The 25887-nt window shown below is 43.4% G+C and overlaps 1 pseudogene; it reads left to right on the top strand.

The window, feature by feature from the left end:
* Positions 1-869: 869 nt before the first annotated feature.
* On the top strand, positions 870-3293 carry LOC147622873 (calcium-dependent protein kinase 34-like; annotated as a pseudogene).
* The last annotated feature ends 22594 nt before the right edge of the window (positions 3294-25887 follow it).

Here is a 25887-nt window from a genome sequence, read left to right as displayed (position 1 = left end):
CAAAGATGGTACCACAAGGAAAAACAAACTGATCACACATTTGTTGCCTTTATTGAGAACCCGACCCACACAATCAAGGTTTGGTCAAAGCATGGGGGAATGCTAGAAAAATAGTCCCCCTGTGTGGTTGCACCACAGATGCCATGATCGAGGCTTGCTTACTGCTGCTGGGGTATCAGATCTCTTGGGAACAATCTTGTTTCTTATGTGAGGATGAAAGATGGGAGTTTTTATATAAAATCTTGAATGAGGTAAAAAAAGAGTAGATAGTAGGTTTTCTGGATTTGGTGTATGTCAGATTTGGAACAGTTAATATAAATAAATAGTATTGGTCTCAAAAAAAAAGCCAAGGTGTTGTGTGTGAATACATTAGGCTATAATCAAACACTTGCGGATGGCATGCTATTTTCCAAAGCACATGGCTAATTAATTAAGATTTGCACATTTCCTTTTTACATAATCTTTCGCGTTTAAAAAAGCCTTAATGGCATGCTATTTTCCAAAGCACATGGCTAATTAATTAAGATTTGCACATTTCCTTTTCACATAATCTTTCACGTCTAAAAAAGCCTTAACTTCTTAATGATTTTAACACTACTTTCCCATATGTTTAGTCTGCTTTGATTTATCCTAATTTCAATATAAACCAGCCAGCCATTTTGGATTTCTAACCGGCATTAGGACAAATTGGGACAAACTTTTCGCACGAAGGTTCACTTTGGCATCTCATTAAGTAGATTACAAAGGTTCACTTTGGCATCTAATTAAGTAGATCACAAAGGTTCATTTTGCTGTTTTGGAACATTTGCTTTTGACCCTTTTAGCGGCTTTTTACTCTCAAGTCAAAAAGCAAAATCAGAAGAAGAAATTCAGCAACATCGAGCAGTGTTTGGTTCAACAGAAGAAGAAGAAATCAGAGAGCTTGCAGGTAGGAGAAGAAGAAGAAGTTTATATGGCTAGCATTACAGAGAGTGATTTGTGCTCTTGTTGCTCCGTGCTGAAGAGGCAATTGGGTCTTGAAACGCTCCGCGAGCTCGGCAAAGGTGGGCAGGGGCTAGTTCTTCTGTGTAGCGATCAGCCCCGCGGCATCCATCTCGCTTGTAGGATTATCCTCTCTCATTATCGTACTCGCTCGCCGCAGCAATCAGTCTCAGAGCAGAAAGAACAGAGCATAGCTAGCAAAAGGAGGAAATTAGAGGCTACGGGTTTCGCTGATGAATCCAGGAAAAGAAAACTAAGTGCAGAGGTATCCCAAGACGCGCAGCTTCGATGGGAAGCGGAGGTACTCCACACCTCAGCGGCATACCCGGCGTCCTACCCCTGGTTTCCACCGTCGAGGGCGATGACGGTTGCTTCCATCTCCTCGCCCCCTTCTGCAACGCAGGAGACCTGCTTGGTAAGCTTATTCTCATCCCCCGCAATTCAAGCTTGATGACCGCGAGGCCGCTCCCATAGTGGCTAGCCTTGCTCGCACACTTGCCGCTTGCCACTCCCGTCGCATCATCCACAGGGACGTGAAACCGGGAAACATCCTCTTGCATCGAGTGGAGGAGGCCGCCGATCATGAGGATGTATTTCTAGTCGGCTTGGCTGCCACCATCGCCCCTGAAGAGATGCTTCACGATCTAGTCGGAACCTCCCGTTACCAGGCTCCTGAGGTTATCCGGGGCAATTACGACCATCGCGCTGATGCTTGGAGTTTGGGCGTCGTCCTTCACCTGCTTCTTACCTCTACATTACCTTTTATTGATGGCCTTCCCTATGATGCCCCGGGCATCCTCTGCAAAGACCCCGACTCCAGGCTTACCCCAGATGAGATCTTGTCTCATCCATGGCTTCTCTTCAACACCGAGCCCATGATCAATGTCAACTTGAAGAATGGAGCTGTATCACAGTTGGTAACTCTGTTGATGACGCACATGACAGTGCTCCCAAGATTACTAGAAAAACGGGTGTGCGCAGGAGTAGGAAATGCTACCAGCAACATTGTGGTGACATGGTGCACGCCATCGCTTGTCCTCATGTCCTCATTGTTGTGGCTCCTCTACGACCTGGATTACCAATACAGCCAGTTGTTGATGACGCAGATTACGGTTATGATGAGGATGCCAAGATCACGTCGAGAGTCTGCATCCCTATGGGTAGAAAATGCTACCGCCAAAGCTCATCCTGCCCGAATTGCTACAGCTCCTGGCTTTGTGTGCTAGATCAGAGCTCCTGGCTTCTAGCATGGTATGCTGCTCCATGAAGGCTCAAGATACTTTTCAGAGGGCCTTGCCTGTTGCATAGTGAAACCCCCCCCTTCGCGCGGCAGCCCTGGTGGGTCCCACATGGGCCTGCACGTTTTTTTTGGGAAGTGTACAGACAATAAATGTTCAGTATGTGTAGCACCACCTCAAACTAGAGGGAGAGGGCACTTCTACCTTCAATATGGCTGTGAGGCCGTTTGCGACAGTATCGATGTGTCAAACAGAACATAGTCCAGCCTTATGTTCTTGCCTTTTTCTGGAACATAGATGTGCTAGCTGGGATGATGAAACTTGATGTGGCTTCTTATGTGCCATGTATTCTATTGCCAGATGCCATGAACATGTGAACTCACAGTCACGACGTGTGCTTTTATTCTTAAGCAAACGTGTCTTGCTTGCTGGTTATGGTATGTGGTAAGAATGCAACCCCAAAGACAAGCTGATGTAGAGGATGTGGAGGGTGGGGGAGGTGCCCTCCAAATGGACCTCATAGCTCTAAGTGATGATTTGCAGATTTCGAGCAAGTTTTTGCTCCATTCAAGGCACTGCTGCCCTCCAGGCATGAGCTCCCACCCTCTTTCTGATTTGAGGCTTATGGGGTATTACCAATGGAATGTCATGGTCACATGAGCTCATGATCACCACCATTATGCTATCATGTGAATAGATGAGCCTTGGGCAAGAGCACATAGCGAAGTGCCCCCCACCCCCCTGGGCCTGCATACTTTTTTGGAAACTGTACAGACAAGAAATGTTCAGTATGTGCAGCATCACCTCAAAATACAGGGAGAGGGAACTTCGACCTTGCATACAACGGCATCGATGTGTCAAACAGAACATAGTCCGGCCTTATGTTCTTGGCTTTTTCTGGAACATAGATGTGACATGTGAGGTCTTCGACCGTAGTAAACACAACCTTAGTCTAACTAAACTGCACTTAATGATGTTTAAGAGATAGACAAATATGTGTCAATGCAATGCAGCTATATTAGATGATGAATGCGGTTACAATGAGATCTGAATAGATCTATGATGCTGAATATGCTGCCTATATGCTGAATATACTGATATGCTGAATGAACTTCTGTCCCACTGTCTTTCCCTTGTCTCCTGGGAAGGAAACGCTGAAGGGATGGCTTTGGGACTGAAGCAATGCTGATGTGATGCTGTAAACACAGATGCTCTCCTGTTACCTGGGAAGGAAACGCTGAGGAGATAGATGCGTTGGCTGAACTGGATGCGTTGATGGACTGAATGCTGATGATGATGGATGTGCTGTTGTTCTCAGCCCTTCTGGAGTAGAAACGCTGAGGGACACTTGGCTGAATGCTCAACTGGATGAGATGCTAGACTGTATGCGGTGAAGGGCTGAAACGCTGATGTCAGATGCCCCTTCATCCACTCAAACGCTGAAGAGATCCAGATATCCTATGCTGAAATGATGCGTTGCTTTATATATGAAGCTCTACTACAGGTCGGCCAGTATACGGCAGTCGGCTGCCTATATATTTCTTCCACGACTCATAAATGCTCCAGATGTTGCTGTCGGCTACTGTAAATAACCTGTCGGCTGGTCATAACAGGTCCTGACCTGAAGCAATAAATGCCCTAAATGCTCTTAATGACTCATGTGCTGATGTTGGTGAGAAAACACCCCCATATGGTGCTCATACTGATATATGCCTGGATGAATATCCTGATTAAATGCCTGATAAATCCTAATGATGCTTATGATGCTAAAATGATGCCATGTCACTGTACACCTGAATGGTGTGCACGTGACATTCCCCGCTGCTAAACTGTTGCTGGGTGGTATACCTGGCAACCTTCAACTCCTCTGGGGATCCTTCTCCTCCGAACCACTGCCCCTTCTGTCTTCTGCTACCGAGACTGAGGTCGTCTGTAGGAGTGAAATCCTTTGAGCCAAGACTCTATGTACTGCGGGAACTGAATGGCAAATGCTGCTAAACTGCGTGGAAATACCTGAGTCACCCCTGACCTGCCTGTGGAAACCTTTCACCTACCATCTCCGTCGTTCCTGAAGCTCTGAACCTCCTCAGGCGATGTTGGAGCAAACTTCCGTCTTCTGTGGAAGAGAAACCCCCTGCTGCTGCCAGTTGAAGCCCAAAACTTATGTCCTCCTTTGATGATGGATGTCATTCTTCCCCAGAGAGTTCATGGGTAAACATGTATGCCTTGCAGGTGCAAGGCTGACTGCTAAGATGTCTGCTACGCAAGCCATGTGCAACCCTATATGCTGTGCAAGAATGCAGATGGATGGGTTACTAATGCATACCTAAGGGAAAATCCCTAAGGGTGGCTTGCAAGATTTTGAGAACTAGGTTTAACTGTGCGGAAGCGATTAACATGATGTCTGACTGAATGACTGATGGAATGAACATGCTCTAAGGCTGGTTACCCTGTAACGCTCTGATACCAATGTGACATGTGAGGTCTTCGACCGTAGTAAACACAACCTTAGTCTAACTAAACTGCACTTCATGATGTTTAAGAGATAGAGAAATATGTGTCAATGCAATGCAGCTATATTAGATGATGAATGCGGTTACAATGAGATCTGAATAGATCTATGATGCTGAATATACTGATATGCTGAATGAACTGCTGTCCCACTGTCTTTCCCTTGTTTCCTGGGAAGGAAACGCTGAAGGGATGGCTTTGGAACGGATGTGATGCTGATCTGATGATGAAACGCAAATGCTCTCCTGTTACCTGGGAAGGAAACGTTGAGGAGATAGATGCGTTTGCTGAATATGATGGACTGAATGCGGAATATGATGGACTGAATGCTGATGCGTTGCTGAATATGCTGCTCCCAAGGCTTCCTGGAGGAGAAACGCTGGAGAACACTTTGTTGAATGCTGGGATCTGAGATGTGATGAGGCGCTTCTATTTATATGAGGGAACATGTGTTGGTCGGCCAGCTTTGGCTGCAGTCGGCCAGATGCAAAAAGCCCACGACTGTCATAAAAGTGTACAAACGCTGGTCGGCTGATGTATACATGCTGTCGGCTGCCTCCACAAGCCCCAAATGCTTGTCTAGACGACTAATGTGATGCTACAATGCTGAATCCAACCCATACCATGTGGTACATGTTGAAAACATTCATTTAAATGACCATAAAATGCCTGATGATGTTTATGATGCTAAAATGATGCCATGTCACTGTACACCTGAATGGTGTGCACGTAACATTGTGTGACATGTGAGGTCTTCAACCGTAGTAAACACAACCTTAGTCTAACTAAACTGCACTTAATGATGTTTAAGAGATAGACAAATATGTGTCAATGCAATGCAGCTATATTAGATGATGAATGCGGTTACAATGAGATCTGAATAGATCTATGATGCTGAATATGCTGCCTATATGCTGAATATACTGATATGCTGAATGAACTTCTGTCCCACTGTCTTTCCCTTGTCTCCTGGGAAGGAAACGCTGAAGGGATGGCTTTGGGACTGAAGCAATGCTGATGTGATGCTGTAAACGCAGATGCTCTCCTGTTACCTGGGAAGGAAACGCTGAGGAGACAGATGCGTTGGCTGAACTGGATGCGTTGATGGACTGAATGCTGATGATGATGGATGTGCTGCTGTTCTCAGCCCTTCTGGAGTAGAAACGCTGAGGGACACTTGGCTGAATGCTCAACTGGATGAGATGCTGGACTGTATGTGGTGAAGGGCTGAAACGCTGATGTCAGATGCCCCTTCATCCACTCAAACGCTGAAGAGATCCAGATATCCTATGCTGAAATGATGCGTTGCTTTATATATGAAGCTCTACTGCAGGTCGGCCAGTATACAGCAGTCGGCTGCCTATATATTTCTTCCACGACTCATAAATGCTCCAGATGTTGCTGTCGGCTACTGTAAATAACCTGTCGGCTGGTCATAACAGGTCCTGACCTGAAGCAATAAATGCCCTAAATGCTCTTAATGACTCATGTGCTGATGTTGGTGAGAAAACACCCCCATATGGTGCTCATACTGATATATGCCTGGATGAATATCCTGATTAAATGCCTGATAAATCCTGATGATGCTTATGATGCTAAAATGATGCCATGTCACTGTACACCTAAATGGTGTGCACGTGACAATAGATGTGCTAGCAAGGATGATGAAACTTGATGTGGCGTCTCATTTGCCATTTATTCTATTGCCAGATGCCATGAACACGTGAACTCACAGTCACGGCATGTTCGTTAATTCTTAAGGAGACGTGTCCTTCTTTCTCGTCATGGTATGTGATCTTGTTTCAGCTAACATCAAATCAGCTAGAACTCTGATTAATCTGCTGCCTGCCTCATTAAGTTTAAAGAAGATGGGTAGCACTTGAATCAGGTCTGTGATGCAACTCAATACTTAAAGCACCACTGTGTGCAATTATAAGGCATTCAGCTTGTTACATGCTTCCATTTACATTCAGATAATAGCATGCCTCTGAGCAAGACACTGAGAGCAAGACACTTGACTTCTGAACAGTATATGCACTGTTGTCCAATGTGTACTTTCTTTACATATCAAGTCTAGAAAAAGAGACTTCAAAATTACGGTAACTTTTAAAGTGAGCAGGGGCTAGTCCCCTTAGACCTAGCACTTGAATTTGCTGCCTGCCTCATTGTCTTGATTATTGTGAGGCCTCTTACAACAAGCCAATATTGCTCGAGACCAAGCTTCAAGGGAAAGAATGCAACCCCAAAGACAAGCTGATGTAGAGGATATGGAGTGTGGGGGAGGTACCCTCCAAATGGATCTCATAGCTCTGAGTGATGGTTGGCAGATTTCAAGCTCATTTCAAGGCAACGCTGCCCTCCAGGCATGAGCTTCCACTCTCTTGCTGATTTGAGTCTTATGGGGTATTACCAATGGAATGTCATGGCCACATGAGCTCATGATCACTACCATTATGCTATCATGTGAATAAATGAGCCTTGGGCAAGAGCACATAGCATTGGTAGCTGTTTTGTTGGATAGCAGTGCCATTGGATATATATATATATATATATATATATATATATATCACAAATATTAAGATCCTTAAGCACTCACTTTGCCTTGCTTGTCAAGAGCACAGCCTTTAGCATACATATCCATTAAAGCAATGCCAAACCTAGCAGTATATTGGTTTTCCCTTGTGTGGCAATCATATCATGAATTTGTTTCCCCTTGTCTACTGCTCCTATGCTACCAAAGGCTTTCAAGATGCCAATCAAGGTCACTGAATTTGGGAAGAAGCCCTTACATTGAAACACTTCAAACTTCAAACGTTTTAAAGCAATCTCACTTTCGCCGTGTTGAATGTTCTCCAAGAGCTCTCCAAGCACTTGTTCAGTTCTGTAAGTGCACCATCGTTGGTGTTCATTTCACAATCCTATTTCCAAGCAATTGCTGTTTGCTAAATTCATTAGCTAATCCAGCTGCTACATGATTTGAACATGCAAGTTAAGGTCACTACACTCGAGGAGAAGCCATTATGTTGCCTTACTTTAAAAGAGTTCAAAGCACACCCACCCTTGCCATCCCTTGCAAAAGTAGTGCATTTGAAGAGCATACATCCCAAACATGGAGCCCATCAGCTCAAGGCAATGCTTAGCGCAATATTATTTCTAGGTAAACTTGTCTTACAATCGCATTATAACCTTCTAAGCTGCTCTTATGCCACCATAAACTTCCAAGATGTGTGTGAACCCTTGTGCTGCATTAAATAAAAATAGTTTAGAGCATACTTACTTTGCCCATGTTGGGCATCTTGTATACAATGCCTGGCATCTACTTCATGGTCATTGCATTAACACCCTCATCCTTACCTTGCAAAATCCACAATTACTACATTTGAAATTAACATCCCTTGCCATTAGTGCACTCCATGAGAATACATTTTTAACATGGAACCTGTCATGCCAAGAGTCGGCATTCCATTTAGGAAGCCTTTTGAGCATACATTGTGCTTTTATGAGAGCATCGCACTTTGCATACATATCCACCATAGCACTGATGAGAAGAATGCCTCTCCGGAGAGCATCACACTTGGCATACATATCTACCAAAGCATTTTCAAGCACAATACTATTTCCCAAAAACTCTTGTTCCCCCTTGATGGATGCTCTTGTGCTGCCACAGGCTTTGAAGATGCAAGACGAGGTCATTGAGATGCTCCATCCATTCAAAACAATGCAGTGCTTTCTCAGCAAGGTGGAGAAGTAGGGAGAGAGCGTTGGTCATTGATCAAGATCAAACATGTTTCATCCTTACAGTACGTGCAAGATTACACCTTCATGTACACATCTACAAGATTACACCTTTATGTGCTCCTAATTATACTCCACAGAGAAGCATTTCATGATTAAAACAAGCATTTTATTTATTTCTGAAAGCTTGTGACAAGTAGCTAGGGGTCCATGGGCCCTCTACTTTTGGAGTGGAAAATTGTAACATTCCATACCACATTTGTCCCAAACAAAATGGACAAAAGGAAGACATTGAAATTTAGCCGGTTTTCTAGTTCAAAATAATGATTGAGATTTGCTGTTTCATAACTAAAATTGGTAAAACTTAACCAGTTTTCTTCAAGCCAAATCCAATTTCATTCGGGATTTTAAAATTTTAGCCCATTAAAAAAAATGTGGTTTTTACCGAATAGAGGCTTTAGGTGATGTAGATGGTTTTGAAGGGAGCCTCTACATCTCATCACCACCCTCCAAACTGGCTATGTAGGTCTAGCTCCAAAAGTAGTTCGGGCCTATGGGGGCAGCCTCTACGGGGGCCAGCAATGTGACACCTTTTCGAAAAACAGCATTTCTTTAGGGGATTTCACATTTTGGGTCAGAATATTTTATTTATTTGAATACCACCAAACTTTTATTAAACTTCTCTGATTTACTCTAGAAATGGATGAGGTAACTCTTCTCCATCGATTTATTTGAAAGCTTAATTTACCTTTAAATAACCTCGTCAAGAATGCAAAACCATCCTCTATTTCAGAAGCCATAATTATAGCCAGAGACTATGATAAAGTTTTTTATATAGAAAGTGTCGCGAGAAGGACATGAGTCCTTCCATGTTAATCAATAAAAGATCTCCTAATTCAAGAGGAACGTCAAGTCCCCACCCCTGGCTACAAGGAATCATGAGCTATAGCAAAAATTAAGTCGAGAAATAGGGATAGCAGGGTTAAAGATAACCGAATTCAACAAGTCCCCACCCCTGGCTACAAGGAATCATGAGCTATAGCAAAAATTAAGTCGAGAAATAGGGATAGCAGGGTTAAAGATAACCGAATTCAACAAATATTTCTATAAGTAAATAGAAGAGGATTGGCACAAGATTCATGTGAAGTAATGTGCATGATTAATAGAGATATTCTACAAGACAATACTAAGATTATGAAATTGCTATCATAGGTTAGATTGCGTAAAGGATTGATTCCCTTACGTTTTCCCATGACAATTTGTTAAGTACCATATTATATGGGGGTATAGAATAAGGAATTCGAAGGTTTATATCATATGAGAGGTATATGGATGCATGAAATCAGAATAATAAGGCCAATTAACTTTAGAATAATAAAGACCTTTGGAGGCACAACAAAACGAGCCAAACACATGAAATAAGGGACTCTTTAAGAACAATGTTTAGATAAAAGAAGATTTCTACCTAGTGGGGATACCACTTTGGATGAGACAGGAGGATTTACTTAGATACTACCCCAGCTCGCGAGATGAACACATCTCGAATCTTTTAAGTGGGGGAGATTGTAAGGTCCCTCCCAAGCCATGTATGTATGTGTCTCTTTTAATATAGATTTCAAGAAGGAAAGAGAGTGCACTTAGAGGAGAGTGAGATAATAAGGCTAGAAACATTAGGAAAGTGTTAGAATAAAAATATTAGCTCCAAAAATCCTAAAAGAAATAAGAAGACAAGAATAGTTCTATTAAGAGATAAATATCTCCAAAAATAGAAATTCGAATTTAGGTGATAGGAGGTCATATTTAGAGTACTTTTACATATTTAGAGTCCATGCATACTAAAAATGTGAAAAAGCAATGCATTTCTAAAGATGGCGCGTTTGCAGCTATATACAGACGTTTTTCTTATTCTACCTGCGTTGGCTTGTAGACTAGATGCCTTCTGGTTCTTTTGACTGGCTATATGACCATATTCTGAGTTTTTATCAGAGAGTTATAGCCGAAACAATTTGTTGATTCTATCAAGGTCTCTACACAGGGAAAACTGTAAGAAGACAACAAGTAGCCTCAAGGTAATCCTAGAGCTTCAAATGTATGTATCATTTCATTCTTATCTAATCTCTTAGAAGAGAAGGTTAGATTACTATGGTCTTTCGAGAAAGAGACCAAAACTCCATAGCTTTTCTTTTAAAGAAAGAATAGTATGCCGTAGCCCTGCAAGAGAAGGCTATTTTGCCATAGACCTTTGAAAGAGAGAAAAGTCACAGTACGAGTAAGAGGAGATAAAGCTTGGGGATGATCGGATGGTTTAAATCGTAAGAGAAGGTATTAGAAGACTCTCTAGGAGATCTTCATCAGTCATGCCTGGAAATAGTTTCTCTTTGCTTCTGATTTCCCGTTGAGGCTCTCCGTTTTGGAGACTCATGTAAATTTCTTTGATAATATACTGTTCATGGATTTACCCAAAAAAAAAAAGTGTGTGTGTGTGTGTGTGTGTGTGTGAGAGAGAGAGAGAGAGAGAGAGAGAGAGAGAGAGAGAGAGAGAGAGAGAAACATAAGAAAGATTTATTGACCTCTACTAAAGAGATTTTAAGGGTCTCAGAGACGAAAAGGTACACGTGATCCATGAGTAGACTGAATGTCAATACTCTCATATGTCAAGTTCTAAAGCTCTTGTTAATGAGCAAAGGCAAACGATAAACGACAAATTTCTATAAGGTATATATATATTTTGGTTTCCAATTATATATCATTCTTAGGGGTTGTGGTATGACCCCGGCTTCTCTATTAATTGTTAATAGTGATCTATTTGATTGATTTACTAGTTAAAGTTTGTATTTTTCTAAACAACAACATATGCCTTAATAAAGAATGTCTTATCACAATCTCAAGTTGAAATGCTAAAATCTTTGTGAAAAGGATTGTTTTCTTAAGAAGGTAACATAGATTCTGGTCCTATGGTTTAGTTGAGTAAATGGATTGTTATCTTTGGTTAAATTAAGGTACAGGTATAACTCTCCTTGCCTTAACCTTGCCCCGTTCTTGTGCTTGTATAGCCAAACGATGAAGACGTTAGTAAGGCCCGGAGTTGGCCCATGGTATCCCTCATACCATTGGGAGAATGAGGTTTGCCGATTGAGGCGAGTGATTGTGATGCCGCCTAGTTCTGAGGGCCCAGGCTAGTGTGGTGAATTAGCCCACCCTAGTGCGTAGACATCCCTTTGAGGGGCGGGAGGATCGAGCAATGGAGCCTGAGAGGGCGAAAGGCCCCGGCTTGAGTCCTCACCAGCGGCCGACGATGAGGTGTATGGTCCCGTAGGGTTTTGCCCAGCATGTAGAGGCTGGAAGGTCGAATTCTAGATCATTGGCAGTATAAAGGAAATGAGTAAGAGAGCCGGTTTGGCTTGTATGGAATTGATTCATGTATAAACCTTTTTTTATAAATCTTGTCTTTGGCATTATTGTACTATAGAAAAAGGCTATTTAACGAACCTTGTGATGAAAAGGGTCTTAATTAAGGAACATGTTTATTTATGTCAAACAGTGTGTTAGGATCAATTAGAAAACAAATTGACGTGTGAGTGGGGTGGAAAGTGGGAGGATGGAATGCCCCGATGGAATGGAGGTTGGACCCAATTAGTCGAGTAGCTTTCCAATAGATTAAGTGAAAGCCCTATGCTAGATAAATAGGTTCTTGGGCAATTCTATTCTAGAAGACTAGGCCAGCGCGGCTGTGCCTTGCATAGATGAGGAAAAAAGTGTTGTCTCTAGGAATCAAGACTAGTAGTTGCCCAAATTATGATCAATACACTATGGATGATTTGATGTTTAGAATATCATGCTTCCCCTGCGGGATAGGACTAGGTCTTACCTATGAATCGTATCCTTGAATCTCTGCATGGTCAAAGGTGTCGATAAGTAGGAAATTTTCTTCAAGTTAAGACTTAGTGGACTATCTTAAGTGTTTTCCCTATTTTGGAAGGGGGGAACCTTACAATCTAGCACATGCAAACATTCACATGCATTCAAATCACATTATTACATGTGTTACACTTAAAAGTTTACTGCACTCTGCCAAATGTATGCAATTAGACACTACCAAACTGAAGTACAATGAGCTCAATTGGTAAGACCTTTGCAAAAATGACAACAAACATCATGAATGTTGAGACGTTCTCTAGGGAATAATTTCATACTTGGGCCACACAAATGAAGTATCTTCTCATACACAAGAATCTATGGAAATTAATTAAGGAAAATATACTTGCTAATCTAACTTAGGAAATCTTGGACTGAAAAATACGAATAGGCATTGTCATTCATTAATTGGATTGCAGTTGGGAACTAACCTTATTCATCACATTAATTCAAAAACCATGAGAAAATAAGCATGGGATAAGTTAAATTTAATATTTGGTTCCAAGGCCAAAAATTAAAAAATCCATTTGAAAATAGAATTTTATGGCTTAAAGATGGAATTTCATGAGTTGCTAGCACAATTTATAAGCAAAATGAAAAGTAGCATGACCTAGTTGGATGACATTGATGCAACGATAGGTGAAAAGGATGCACTTGCCATATTTATAAAAAGCATGCTAGAGGAATATGGTGCACTAGTGACCACCCTAAATAATTTGCCTGAACCGGCATTTGAGGGTTGTTTTTCATCACTACTTGAAGAAGAGAAGCGGCTAAAGAATGGAACACAAAGCATAATAAGGAAACAAACATTCTACACTTGAAAGGCATAAAAGAATGCTACCCCACTCACAGAAGGAAAGGAACAAGCCCAAATGTGGACACTGCAATAAATTTGGGCATAAGGAAGAAGAATGCCAACTAACTTGAACCAGGAAGATAACTACGTGGAGGCTTCATCAAGCAAAGAGAAGATCCTCGATGAGCATCTCTTCTAAAACCAAAGCTACATCGATAAACCTCACCACCTTATCCCATGATTGTAAAAGGTCAGTGTCAGGATCTTTATGATACTTGGAGAAGACTTACTCAAACTCAAACACAAAAATTAATAGAACATAGGCTTTGCACAAATTGAACACCAAAACCTTATCTAAACAATTCAACAAAAAAACATAAACCATGAAAGCTTGAAAATAGAGAAGAGGTCACTGTCAACATAAGATTGGGTTGAATCTCCCTTGGGTGAGTGGCACCTCGTACCATTCACCTATATTTAAATATATTGATGCTTGCTTTTACAAAAAGATCATCTAAAAATTAAGCCTAATAGCTTTTGAGTTTTTGAGCATACAATCTCCTTCCAAAAATATAGCAAGCCGAATTATTAAGTCTTAGGCCTACCAAAAGCATAAAATACTAATTGGTATGTAAAACAGATTGAGGCTAAGGCCTTCCAAAAATATAAATGCCAAATATGAAAACCTAAAAGGTGATCACATATGTCTTCCAAGATATCTGATTGTGGTCTAACACATGTTCCACCCAATGATCGCCTACACCAAAATAATATTAGCCAGCGCACACTAGTGATTAAACACATTAATCTTGAATATATCATACCAGCGCACACAACTGATTAAACACATTGACTATATCATACCAGCGCACACAACTGATTAAACACATTAATCCTAGAAAATGATATAAATAAAAGACGCATCCCATACACAAATACTCGCCCGATCTACATACTTCACATTTGGAATTAAAATAATGGCATCATCCACATTCCTATGTGAAATCAATGATCGTATTGAAAAGATGCAGGGGGAAGAGAGCTTGAGCTCTTGCAAGCACACACACACACTCACAAAACCCTAATAGAGAACACACAAGGTGAGAGGCTGAAATCTTCTTCTTCTCTACTCAACACTCAACACACCATATACAAGATAAGAGTACACACAATATGAAAGGTACTCAACCAATACATACATGGGTTCTCTATAGTGTGAGCCCGACTAAATGAGCTGGCGCTATAACTATGCCAGTCTCTAGAATGGCTGTCACACAACCTGTCATCCCACTGGCCGCATATCACCCAAGATCTCACCAACCATGCTAGTGGTGTAAGAGTGGGGCCTATCCCCCAGGCGGGTCATCAGTGTCCACCGCCTCACTAGATGAGCTCGATATCTTAACACTCCCCCTCGAGCTCAACTCCATCTCATGTACACCAAGCGAAGCCCTGAATCTGCGGAGCTTCTCTGTACCCAATGCTTTGGTGAAAATGTCAGCTACCTGATCCTCTGTGCTGACATAAACAAGGTCAAGATCTCCTGCCAAGACCTTCTCTCTGACGAAGTGGTAGTGGACCTCTATGTGCTTTGTACGAGCATGAAAGACTGGGTTCCTGGCCAACTGTATACTGCTAATGTTGTCACAGAAAATGACAACTTGTCTATCCACTTCTCAACCAAGCTACCTCACATGCTGCCATAGTAGCTCCTCTGTACTCGGCCTCTGTACTCGATAGAGCAACCGTAGACTGCTTCTTGCTGCTCCAAGTCACAGCAGCACTCCCCAAAGAAAACATGAATCCACTGGTAGATCTTCTATCTGAGATACTACCAGCCCAATCAGCATCTGTGTACCCATGTACACATATCTCTGTCCCAGTCTCATAGAATAGTCCACAATGCAAAGTAGACTTCACATACCTCAGTATGCGTCTCACTGCATCCAAATGCGGATTCCGTGGAACCTGCATAAACTGACTCACCAACCCAACAGCATAGCTCAAATCTGGTCTGGTGATCGTCATGTAGATCATCAAACTTCCTACTATGCTCCTGTACATAGTAGGATCCTCCAAGATCTCTCCTGAATCTGCACTCAACTTGCCATTCTGATCCAATGGCACAGAAATAGGCTTACAGCCTGTCATACCATACTTGGACAACATGTCCAAGCCATACTGTCTCTGCAGTAATCCAATACCATGTGGTGACCTAATCACCTCAATGCCCAAGAAATATCTAAGCTCCCCCAGATCCTTCATCTCAAACTTCTGTCTAAGCAAGATCTTTACATCAAAGATCTTTGCATCATGGTCCCCCGTAATGATCAAGTCATCTACATAGATGACAACAAGCACAACTCCTCTATCACCATGTCTCACATACAATGAGAAATCTGCATTGGCTACATGAAAGCCAATAGTGACAAGATATTCAGAAATCTTGTCAGACCATGCTCTTGGTGCTTGCTTTAAGCCATACAAGGCTTTCTTCAACCTGCAAACATGCTCGGGGTGACCCTCATCCTCATAACCAGGTGGCTGCAACATATACACCTCTTCTTGCAAATCCCCATGCAAGAATGCATTCTTTACATCCATCTGATGTAAAGACCATTGCTTTGATGCAGCCACCGCTATCACAACTCTCACCGTTGCCATCTTGGGAACTGGGCTGAAAGTTTCCTCATAATCAATGCCATATGTCTGCGCATATCCTTTGGCTACCAATCTAGCCTTGTACCTGTTTATGCTTCCATCACTGTTATGTTTAACTTTGTACACCCACTTGCATCCAATGGCTTTCTTGCCTTCAGGCAATTGCACTAAGTCCCAAGTTTCATTTCCATATAGTGCATCCATCTCCTCATCCATAGCTTTCTCCCAACACACATTTCCAACAACCTCATCAATGCATGTGGGCTCTACAACCTTCACAACCTTTGCCATATATACATAGTGATGTGCCACATAACCATCATATGTAAATCTCTGCACAGGATTCTTCACTCTCCCTGATCTTCGCAGCTTTTCATTCATGGCTTCCATAGCCTTCTTTACACCAGGTGTTCTCATAGTTGGGATCCCAAGCTCCTCATCAAGGCTCATATCTGAGCCACTAGACTCTCCATCAACATGAGAATGCCCTGCAGAAATGTCAGGCATACCAAGGGGCTCAACCACTTTCTCTTTTCCTTTACGTGATGTACTAATCACATTTCCAGGGCTGGTATTAAGACGCAGCCTGCCACTCCATGGTCTATCAATAGACCCACTAGATGAGGACTCTCCTGGTCCACTCAAAGACTGTGATTGCTGACCTGCATTCTGTGCAACCACACTTCCACTCACATCAGCCCCAACAGCTTCTTTTTCAGCAACATACCAGTTGCTCATCTCATCAAACACAACATCCCTGCTTACCCTCAGCTCACGTGTAGCAGGGTTATAACACCTGTATCCCTTTTGCTCAAGGGAATATCCAATAAACACACATTTTTCAGCTTTCGGGTCCAGCTTAGTTCTTAGCTCATCTGGCACATGCACATATGCAATGCATCTAAAGACTTTCAGATGAGACAAATCTGGTTTTCTGCCAGTAAACCTCTCCTCTGGAGTTACATCATGTATGGCTGCAGTTGGAGTCCTGTTCATGATGTATACTGCTGTAGAAACAGCTTCAGCCCAATAGCAATGTTGCATATTCTTCTCTTCCATCAATGCTCGCGTAATCTCTACAATGTGCCTGTTTTTCCGCTCAGCAACTCCATTTTGCTGCAGAGCGTATCTGCATGTGAATTGTCTCCGAATACCATTCTTCTTCAAAAATTCAGAGAACTCATTGGAGAAGTACTCTCCCCCTCCACCCTCGCCTTGACCACCCGTCCCAGCCTTCGCGGCCTCGACCACCCTCTCTCTCTCACTCTCCATGTCCTACCGGCCACCCCCTCCGACCCTCACCTCAACCACCGTATCCCTCTCTCTCATCATATCCCCTCCCTCTCTCGCGTTCAAGCGGTCCTTTAATACCCGCCGTGCTCAGGCGGTTCTACGAACATTCTGGATTTGTTTCCTTTTCTTTAATCTCCTTTGGTCGCCTCAGGTTAATAAACCTAAAAAAAACTAAACAAACTCGTAAGGTTCCCTGGATGAAGACTCTTGAGGAGTAGTAGGGAGAGGTAGCCACTTCCATGGATTCTCCTCTTCTCCATAGTAATGATATGAGCTCTCTTCCCAAAGAAGCACTCATAGAACTCTCCTAGTCATGGAATGTTTCCATGCCCTAGCCGGGCGGGTCATTGTGTCCATCTCTGCAGTCGTATATGATTAGAGTGGGTAAGGATAACCACTCCCTATTCTACACCGACCTCATTTGACGCCATTGCCGGGGAGGCGATCATTATCTAAGCTAGCAAAGTTGAGTAGCGTCTTGAGGAGTAATTAATTAGCTCCACTGGATGCAAATCCCTTGGATTTAGGAAGTGTGTGTGTAGAGCATGGTTGCAGCCATGGGCTTCTCATTTGCATCACAAACCCCCATTTTAGGTAGAGCATGGCTCCCCATGGTTGGGCATAGCTCCCGCACCCATTAATGTTCAATGATACTTCACTAATTTTTCACATAACACCATAAAAAGTTGCATCATAGGAGCATGGGTTGCACTTTAATCTTGACATTGGATGCTAATGTGATTTGCAAGACTAGGTGAAGCTTTCGTGGAGATCCCTCATAGGCGAAGTGGTAAAGATTTCTACTGGTGGGTTAACCAATGCCACACCGAAGCAATATTTGGGGTTATTGAGGCAGATCATAGCTCCCTCAAGGAGGTGTGTTGAGTAGCGCGCTCCTCCTCCCTAGATGCGTGAGTTGAGCAGTGCGCTCCTCGCATATTTCGCTTCTCGAGAATTTCCCGAATAGGGTTTTACAGCCAAAATGCTGCCAAAATTTTCCCAGAATTCTACATTCTCGAAGGTATATGCACGAGGAATGGCCATACAAGTTTTGGATCACTAATCCGGTAAGACTATAAACTCGTGTTATGCTTACAACAAAATTGGAAAAAAGAAACTTTAAAGTTTCCAAGTTGTTTGAGGACATTTTGTTTAATGCTTGAAAATGTTCAAACTTTGAGTGAGTGTTGCAAAATGGGAAATGAGTGCATGCAGACAAGTGTATTTTGCGAACAAATGCGAACTTCAGGTGTTTGCATACGCATGTTCACCCTCAGAACCATATTTGTTTCATTTGGGATAGCATGCCATAAACATAACTTTGGCTGAACACTTATATGCTTGAAGCACTATCAACAAGATTGAGTGTGCTATTGGGTTGCATGCAGTCAAGAACAAAATCATAGCCATGTATGCAAAACACAATGCATTTGCAAACGGAAGCATGGATGTATTCCATGGTAATGTACTCCTGGTGGGAGAAAGCGTCTAAGCGGAGCATGTGGTTCTGGTAAGATTTTTGTTCGCATGTTTAGGGTTGGGATCTTGTGAGAAAACCCATTTCAAATCATATTTGTAATTCTCCCAAAATCCCATTTTATGGTTGTTGATCATTTTGGGTTTCGAACAAGGGGATATGGGAAGCCTTGGAGCTATAAGAATGGGAAAAAGAACTTGTAGATACGTGTAGCATAGTTGCTTATATAGCAATCTACAAAGGTGCAACTGATGTATCTCACTCTCATGTGAGTGAATCTTGTGCTTTTCTATGGTAGGTAGGTTCTCCATGATGCTAGGAGCAACTTCTCTTTAGACTCCAAGTCATAGTTGTGATATCTAAAGTTAAGCCTTGTAAATTTTAGTTCATATCTAAAGTTTTTACATGCCATACATGACTAACTTTCCTCCTTTTTCTCTCGTTATCTCTCTTGTTTTGTACTAATGGATTTTCATGACTCTTGTTGCTTGTCATTTCCTTGCTAATCATTCCTGCATGTCCTACCTTAAAGTGGTGGCTTGCTCTCCTATAATACACCCACGGGGAAATCCTCTTCAATAATGCCAAACCCTCAACAACTCCACAGTACCCTCAACAATACACCAATTGACTGTCAATGATGGGTGTGCTTTTGCAATAACACAAGTTTAGGAGGGGGCAAGTGCTAACCGTATACTTTTTTCGAATTATACAGTCCCGCATATTTTAAGCCCTGTCTTTGTATTTTCTTGCAATATGGTGCTATGTAATGTTAATCGAGCTCTACATCAATTTTTAGTTGTAATGGCATAATCGGGATTAGTGGCATGGTCGGATAAAGAGCCTAGAGAAGTGTAAACCCATATAGGCACCCTAAAGGCCTTGGGCGGCTGGTCATTTGTGAAAACTCAACCCTAGGTATAAAAGGAAACATTGTAAGTGTGAACCTCATTCTTTGGCTTGGAATGGAGAAGTTTCCTTGAGCTTGCAAAGTCTCTTACCCTCTTCTTCTCTCATCTTCTTGCTTCTTTTGTTTGGTTTATCTACATGTTTAATAATAGTTATTGTTAAACATATGTATTGTATTATAACTTCTTTATTTGGTTGCAGTATGATTGTAGGTGCATATCCTGTAGATTTGCAACATAGGATGTTTATTCTTGATTCTATCATCTCATAGATCTTGTAAAATGACTGAAGAAGCTTCCTTCTAGGGCCTTAGAGAACAAGGACTCTTGCATGGTTGCCTGCAACTAGTGAATTGATGTTATCAGTTGGTGAACTGAAGAGGGAACTGTTGCATGGATAGCTAGAGTTGGGGTTAGTTTATGGAATGGAGCAGAATATGCAAGAAAAAAGGGAAGTAAAAAAAAGGAAAGAAAAGTGCACTGTTACAAGGAGAGAAAAGAGAGATGAGGGAGAGCCAAGTTTTTTTAAGTAGCTCTGAGATAGCTTGCTATTGAATTTTATTCTATTTTTTGAGAAGAAGGCGTCGTAGGTTTTTGTTTGAGGAGATTAGGTTTGCCCAGAGCAGACGCTACATAGGGTATAGGGTCTTGTAGGAGGTGGTTTAGGGTCTCCCTAGGACCTCTGAGGCTGCAACTCTGTTGGAACTTGGGTTTGCTCAACAATCCTTTGCAGTATTTGGTTGGTGGAAGCCTGCAGAGTATAGCTACAGCTCTTTGCTATTATTGTTGATCTTGTGGAATTGAAGATACAAGGTTTTCTTTGTTGGAATAATTGTGTGGAGGTTCCTTGGTCTCTTTGTGTTCTCTCTTATCTTTTCAATTCCCAAATCTGAGGGGTGTTGAGATTGGCTTAGTTTTATCTATTCACAAAAGATTTGATTACATGGAGTTTATGAGTTCTTCTAAAGGCTTTGGTTTTATCTGTGTTGTTTTGAAAGAGTTTGTTGAAGAGCTGATGTGTGTTGAATCAGATCAATGTCAACTAGCTTGTGTTTGAGTCGGCAAGTTCTGACAGAGGCAGCTTGGTCAGCCATGAGTCAGGATAGGCGAGCTGATGTTGAGGGAATGTGATTTTGTTTTGTTGAATGCTTGTGAGGTTTGGGCTGACAATTAACTAAGCTCAACGGAAGCCGAGTAGGAGTCAGTCGTGGGTGTTCAGGAGTAGTTTTGGTCTCTTTGTGTTGAAGGGGAAAGTTTTGAGTCTGGTCTGATAGTCAGTTATTAGCAGTGAGGAATAATTGAAGGTAAAGGTATACTTGAGTCAAAAGACCTTCAGTAGTAGCTGTCAGCTATATGAGTGTAGGGAGTTGAGTCCTGGTTGGGGAAGAGTGTCTTGAGGGCTTAAGAGGGTTAGTGGACATAGCGGAGAGGAATTCTGATCCAGGTGGGTCGGCTGGATCAATTTGGTCAGAACTGTCTCACAACAGTCAGGAGTCAGCAATGAGTCTTTGGTGTGATATCTCTTTGAGACTGGAGTGGCTTGAGAGTCAGGGCAGGTCAGAGGACATGCGAGTGAAGACCTTTGCTTCAATTGAGACACTTAAGTTAGCCGATTCAGGTTCAGCTAGGTTCAGTGTCAGACAAGTGTTAGCAGAAGGTCAACTAGGGTCAGTAAAGTGTTCAGTGAGCTTCTGGGGTTGTGAGTTTAAGGATAGATGATGTTGGAGGACATTCTGGGAGTCAAGCGGCCATATTTCTGACTGGGATCATTAGCCAGTGTTTGATTCAGAAGACAATCAACATCTGATATGTCCGTGTCACAGGCTGAAATTGTTTCTGGTCATCTGCGTAGTTAGCTGAGGTCGGCTGAAGGGTTATAAGGGAAAATTAGGGTCATTGGAGTTCAGAGTTGACCTATGAGGATCATTGGGGTAGTTAGCTAGGCTATTTTGAAGGGTTTAGAGGGTGCTTAAGTATTCACTTAAGTCAGCTGGAGATCAAGGAATGTCAGCTGAGTGTATTGGTGCCTTCATTTGGTGTTTATGCTAGGTTGTGGTGCTAGGTGGTAGTTTCCTCCTCACGGTGGTGTGTTTCGGATGGGCTATAGAGGCAGGTCTCCTCGACACATCAACGTCACCGCCTTGTTCTTTCGAATGTTGTGCATCTTCATTATTGTCATCATCATGAAATCGCGAGTAAATATTTTTGCTGTTTGGAATATCATTACCACGCTTTAACGTTCTTATTACCTACTTTTCATCCTTCATACACAATCTTTTACTAGAGTTCATTTCGTAGTTTTTACTTTCTTAGCTCTCCTCCATTTCACTATTTTCGCTGCTTTCATTACAATCATCGCCTTCTCAGCTTTCATCACCCGCCAAAATCAGAAGCATGGTTGAGTTTGAGAAGCTCACTACTATTCTCGACGTCTACTTGAACCGGAACAAAGCGTGGCTGGAGCTGGTGGGTTTGTTGCAGTTCGTGTTTTACCATGGAACCTACAGGTGCCTGGCCCTGAAGTGTTAGAGCAGATGCTTGAAGTGTAGAAGAATGGTGTGATAAAAATTACAAAGGGAAAAATTTTGTTTACTGTAGATTATATCTCCCAGGTGTTTGGTCTACCGGTTTGGAAGGGGTGGTCGAAGTTCCACCAACCCCACAGAGAAGGATACTACTTTGGCTCCAAAGGTGCAGGCAAGGAATACAAGCTCAACAATCATCAAGAAGCCCACAATAGACTACTTTTCGATTTCTGATCGAGATGATATTTTTGACTCATAAGGGAACATACATGTCAAAAAGAGCTATGGGTCTGTATTTATATACATCTGTAGGGCAACCAATTGCCTGGGCTAGAATTTTATACCAGCAACTGAAGGAAGAACTGAAGAATATTGGGCCAAACTCGAAGACCAAGATTAGTCTCTTCAGTTAGATGATGCATCAAGGAGTTCTGCAGGTTTGCAAACAACTTTGCTGCTGCGGGTGCATTCAGATTTATGCACAAAGACAAGTGCAGCAAAAAGAATCAAGTTCAAGAAAATGCTGATTGCAAAAGGAGCAATAACAAAAAGAGTCCAATGAAGTCATAATCCTTCTGGATCTAGTTAGACAAAAATGTGTGTAGTTGAGAAAGATAAACGAACGGACCCTAGCGTGGACACGATCCCACATCTGTGTCTGAGCCTCCTGGTCCTTTCGGATCGACGGTAACTCCCCTTCCTCTACTTTCGGCCGTGGAACCCCAACAATGACGAAATCAGCGAGGTCATAAGACTCCAGAACATATTCCATCATAACCCCTTCCTCTACTTTCGGTCATGGAACCCCAACAATGACGAAATCAGCGAGGTCGTAAGACTCCAGAACATATTCCATCATAACCTTCCATATGTCGTAGTTGTTCCCGTCCAACTGACGGTCCACCGACGCAAGCAAAGGCTGAGAGGGAAACTCTGTAAGTTCTTCAAAGCAGAGTTAATGCACTTGATGTGCGGTTGATGATGTAGAAGTTTATGAGCTGTCAACTAGTGAAGTTGACACTTATGAAGCTCGCATCCACAAGCTTATTGACAGCCTTTATCTCGGATACATAAAAGAATTCTATAAGATCATTGAAATGACATGCCATCCAGATGCATTTCGACAATGACAAAATGATGACAAATCTCGCATAGGTGGATCCGGTGGAGGAACTAGAGGAGTTGGACAATCTCGTCCTATTCAGCAGTAGCCAGCCAAAGACACTACATAGACAGATCAAGGGAAGTCTGCAAGAAAAGGCAAAGGAGAACAGGCAGGTCCTTCTGAAGATCTAGTGTTAGCTCAACTCAAAATGTAGTATGTCTTGATTCAGGAGCAAGCGCGAGCATTTCATTATAATGCAGAGAATTTCAAAAATGAAGATGAAGCCTTAAAACTAGCAAATGAACAACTGGAGAAGCGTAATGCATAGCTGGAAGATGTAGCTCAAGATTTAGCCAAGATCAATAAACTGAAGCACAAAGCTGCAGCTTATAAAGAGCTCAAAGACATAATGTAGCAGAAAGCTAGGTCCTCCACACTCCACGAAGAAGCTCCCACCAACATCTCAGACCGGCATCACTGCCTCCGACTACTGTCACCACTGGTGCCCTTCGACATCTTCGATTGCCGGTGCCCTCTGACATCTGGACTTGCATGGCCAACTCCAAGCCAGGTCCTCCACACTCCACCAAGTGCCTCCCACCAACATCTTCGACCGTCGTCACTGCCTCCGACCGTCGGTGTCCTTCGACATCTCCGACGTGCATGGCAAACTCCGATGGCACTCATGGAGGAAACACCCCTCTCCCTTTTTTGAGGGAGGGCGAGATCCTCTTGAGCACCGCCTCCCTTTCCCCCCTGAAGATCTTCCCTCTACACTACATGATGAGGGTTGGGACTAGGAGGACATCCAAGGAGGAGATAAGGGGAGCACTCTCTCAGTAGTGGAGGACAATCTCTCTTGTGTCACATTCACTCTAGCACATTTGGCGGAGAGCACATTCCTTGGTGTACGACATTCTATGTGTTGGAGCACAGTCTCTCTTGTATCATTCTTGTCTACAGTTTGGTATACAATGTTGCGCTCTTATGGTATTTCTTTGTGTGAGTGAGGTGAGTGAGTGGTCAGTGGTGGGTGTGGTGTGATTGAGAGGCCTTTAGGGATATTGCAGTGCTTGGTGGTGGTCGGAGAGCATGGCAGATAGTGTAGAGCATAGGTCTTGCATCTCTAGTAGCTAGTGAGGTTGACTCATCCTTGGTGGGTAAACTTCCCTGAGAGGATCGACACTCCGTTTTTCCTAACTCTAGTGAATGTGTCGAAAGTCCTCGAGTTTCCTTGCAAGGACCGACAGAGTCATCTACAACTTAGAAAAAATTTAGCGATCACGATGGGACTCTCCTAGAGGTCAAGGATAGTCTCAAAAAAATTCCCCTCTTCATATTTTTTCCAAAAATAAAAGAAAAAAAAAACCCAAAAAATTTCTCTTTTTGTTTTTTTCCCTTACCAAAAAGGAAACCAAGGCCCCCTTAGTGTTTTTTCCATTATAACAGCAAAAACAAAAACAAAAACAAAAAGAAGAAGAAGAAAAGAAAAGAAAAAAACGCAAAACCTCTCTCTATCTCTCTCTCTTTCCCCCTTATCTTCGCCCCTCACCGACCACTCACCCCCCCCTTTATCTTTCTCCCCCACCGACCAACCTCTCCCCCTATCACTCACCCCCCCCCCCTTTATCTTTCTCCCCCACCGACCAACCTCTCCCCCTATCACTCTCTCAATGTCCTCGCGACTCACTCTCTCTCCTATCCACTGACCACCCTCTCTCCCTCACCCCACCGACCAACCCTCCCTTCCCTCACACCCCCTCTCTTCACTCCCCACCAACCACCCCCTCACTCCCTCACCCCACCCCCCATTACCTCAGATCTCTCTCTTCACTCCCCCTCACTCCCTCACCCCACCAACCAACCCTCCCCATTACCTCAGATCTCTCTCTTCTCCCCACCCCCTCACCCCCTCACTCCCTCACCCCACCGACCAACCCCCAGGGCCCCACTCCTCCTCTCACTCACTGCCCCCCCCTCCCCCCCCTCTTGTGCCCACCCCTCTCTCTCGAGTGCACCGACCCCCTCTCTCCTCACCCCCCCTAGCGTCACCCTCACCTGCCAGCCCCCCTGATGCGCACTGACCCTACCCCCCTTCTCTCCTCACCGTCACCCACTCCCCTCTCTCATGCGCCCCCCCTCACTCACTTCAGCGCTCACCAACCGAACACCATCACCCGTCACCCCCCTCTTCCTCTCTCTCGGGTGCATCCCCCGCTCCCCCCCCCTTTTTCTCTCGTGCGCCCTCCCGTGCAGTGCACCAGGCCCCCCTCACGGCGCTCATCCGAGTCTTGACCCCCTCTCACCCGACCCCGCTCTCTCGGGTCCCTTGCGGCACTCACCCGACCTCTACCCCCCTCTCCCTTTCCTTCCCCACCCCACCGTCCCCCACTTCCTCGCTCACCCGCCCCCCATCTCTCACTCGCGCCCCCCTCCTCGTCAACCACCCTCCTCGTTGACTTCCCCCCATTCCCCTCTCTTTCACTCGCGCACTCCCTCAAGCTCCACGACTTGATGCACTCCCTGAATCTCCATGGCAGGAGGATTGGGCCATGAGCAGAGGCTAACCTACACTATGATGGGTTGTTGCAAGTAGCGGCAGAAAAGCCCAACAAATAGCAAGAAAGCTCAGTAATCTATCTATTTGATGCAATTCGGGCCGAAAAATATAGTGAGAGCCTTGATTAGCCCATATTCTGTGTGGGGATAAGAGAAAAATCTTAGGGATGCTGCACCAAA

This window comes from Cibotium barometz, chromosome 28 (assembly GCF_041138505.1).
Source record: "Cibotium barometz isolate CiBa-2024 chromosome 28, ASM4113850v1, whole genome shotgun sequence".
Classification (NCBI taxonomy): Eukaryota; Viridiplantae; Streptophyta; class Polypodiopsida; order Cyatheales; family Cibotiaceae; genus Cibotium; species Cibotium barometz.
Note: the sequence above shows the minus strand (reverse complement) of the source record. Positions and strands in the feature narration are given on the sequence as shown.